The sequence below is a fragment of the Schistocerca americana genome, unplaced genomic scaffold, assembly GCF_021461395.2.
Source record: "Schistocerca americana isolate TAMUIC-IGC-003095 unplaced genomic scaffold, iqSchAmer2.1 HiC_scaffold_287, whole genome shotgun sequence".
Classification (NCBI taxonomy): domain Eukaryota; kingdom Metazoa; phylum Arthropoda; class Insecta; order Orthoptera; family Acrididae; genus Schistocerca; species Schistocerca americana.
In genome coordinates, this window is record NW_025726002.1 from 62,501 (window position 1) to 65,000 (window position 2,500).

The window sequence follows — 2,500 nt, forward strand, 5'->3', positions numbered from 1 at the left end:
CCTCCCCACGCGGAGGTCGAGACCTGACACGTGGTGGAGAGAAGAGGTCTGTCCAAAACTCAATCAGCCCTGGGATGGATGGTGGCTGATGCAAGAGTGTGCCATCGAGAAGTCCGTTGATACAGCGTGCTCCGTTCTTCTTGAAAGCACGCTGGACCACCGCATACTCCCATCTCCTGCGTGCACGCTTCCGCTCTGGGGGCTGTTGGGTCCGCACACTCGCAGCTTGGTGGACGGCTGGCTCCCTGCTGCCTACTTCATCAAGAACAGACAGCAACATAGCCTGGATTGTTTCACGGCTAGTGGTGGGACCCAGAGCCACGAGATCATCAAGCGAGCGGAATCGGCGGTGTGATTGGGGGAGTTCTACTAGAAATGACCAGATGGCTAGGTCAACATCTTCCCCTCGAGGTGGAGACTGTGGCAAAGAATGACTGACTGCAGGCTCGCTAGGAGGAGGACCCTGAAGGCCGCGATCCATGCCAGCGAGCTCGGTGACAAACTTCGCCACCATGTCTTTGTAGGGCTGCGCTCTACGCTGACATTTAATTGATTCCAGCGTACGCTCGGGGAAGGCCTTTGCAAGTTCCTGGTTTAAAAATCTGCAACCCTGGGTGGCAAGAGTCGCTTCTGCATGGGCCAAACGCAGGAGCTCTTCTTGGGACCACCTGGCCTTCTTCCTCTCGGTCTTGATCTCAGCATTAACAGCAGTCGGATGGGCGCGACGCCGATGGACACCAAGTCCGGTCTTGGTGGAGAAGGACCGCATACAATCAGGGCAGATAGCGGGGAGCAGCGCTCGACCCGCACCGGTTGGCTGGTTGGCTGGCTCATCAGCTGGCACAGGCGCTCCAGCGGGAGGCCTGGTACCACGTTTGCTTCTATTAGTTGCACCAGCTGTAACAAAGGCAGGGGGGGAGGTAACCCCCAAGCCCGAAAAGCACCCTGCTCTGTCGGTCGGGATACTGGAAAGGTACACCTACGCGAAACCTTTCGCAGCACCCTCACGACTCCCGCCACTTGGAGGCCAGAGCTAGGATTTCCCACCGAGAGGCTAATTGAACCATCATCCACCCGACATCACAAGGATGCTGAGGGGTGAATCGAGAGGGTCCATATATTACGCATCAGGTGGGCTTTGGGAGTCATAGTTACTCCCGCCGTTTACCCGCGCTTGCTTGAATTTCTTCACGTTGACATTCAGAGCACTGGGCAGAAATCACATTGCGTCAACACCCGCTAGGGCCATCGCAATGCTTTGTTTTAATTAGACAGTCGGATTCCCCCAGTCCGTGCCAGTTCTGAGTTGATCGTTGAATGGCGGCCGAAGAGAATCCGCGCACCCGCGCGCCCCCGGAGGAGCACGCTAAGGCGGACGCGGCCTCGCAGCAAGGAAGATCCGTGGGAGGCCAAGGCACGGGACCGAGCTCGGATCCTGCACGCAGGTTGAAGCACCGGGGCGCGAACGCCGCGCAGGCGCGCGCATCCTGCACCGCCGGCCAGCACGAGGCCAACCAACGGCGAGAGCAGACCACGCCCGCGCTAAACGCCCGCACTTACCGGCACCCCTACGGCACTCACCTCGCCCAGGCCCGGCACGTTAGCGCTGACCCACTTCCCGACCAAGCCCGACACGCCCCGATCCTCAGAGCCAATCCTTATCCCGAAGTTACGGATCCAATTTGCCGACTTCCCTTACCTACATTATTCTATCGACTAGAGGCTCTTCACCTTGGAGACCTGCTGCGGATATGGGTACGAACCGGCGCGACACCTCCACGTGGCCCTCTCCCGGATTTTCAAGGTCCGAGGGGAAGATCGGGACACCGCCGCAACTGCGGTGCTCTTCGCGTTCCAAACCCTATCTCCCTGCTAGAGGATTCCAGGGAACTCGAACGCTCATGCAGAAAAGAAAACTCTTCCCCGATCTCCCGACGGCGTCTCCGGGTCCTTTTGGGTTACCCCGACGAGCATCTCTAAAAGAGGGGCCCGACTTGTATCGGTTCCGCTGCCGGGTTCCGGAATAGGAACCGGATTCCCTTTCGCCCAACGGGGGCCAGCACAAAGTGCATCATGCTATGACGGCCCCCATCAACATCGGATTTCTCCTAGGGCTTAGGATCGACTGACTCGTGTGCAACGGCTGTTCACACGAAACCCTTCTCCGCGTCAGCCCTCCAGGGCCTCGCTGGAGTATTTGCTACTACCACCAAGATCTGCACCGACGGCGGCTCCAGGCAGGCTCACGCCCAGACCCTTCTGCGCCCACCGCCGCGACCCTCCTACTCGTCAGGGCTTCGCGGCCGGCCGCAAGGACCGGCCATGACTGCCAGACTGACGGCCGAGTATAGGCACGACGCTTCAGCGCCATCCATTTTCAGGGCTAGTTGCTTCGGCAGGTGAGTTGTTACACACTCCTTAGCGGATTCCGACTTCCATGGCCACCGTCCTGCTGTCTTAAGCAACCAACGCCTTTCATGGTTTCCCATGAGCGTCGATT

The 2,500-nt window shown here is 59.0% G+C and overlaps 1 pseudogene; it reads right to left on the reverse strand.

Annotated features, from left to right (window-relative positions):
• Nucleotides 1-2,500, reverse strand: part of LOC124579067 — a 7,753-nt pseudogene that overhangs the window by 3,734 nt on the left and 1,519 nt on the right.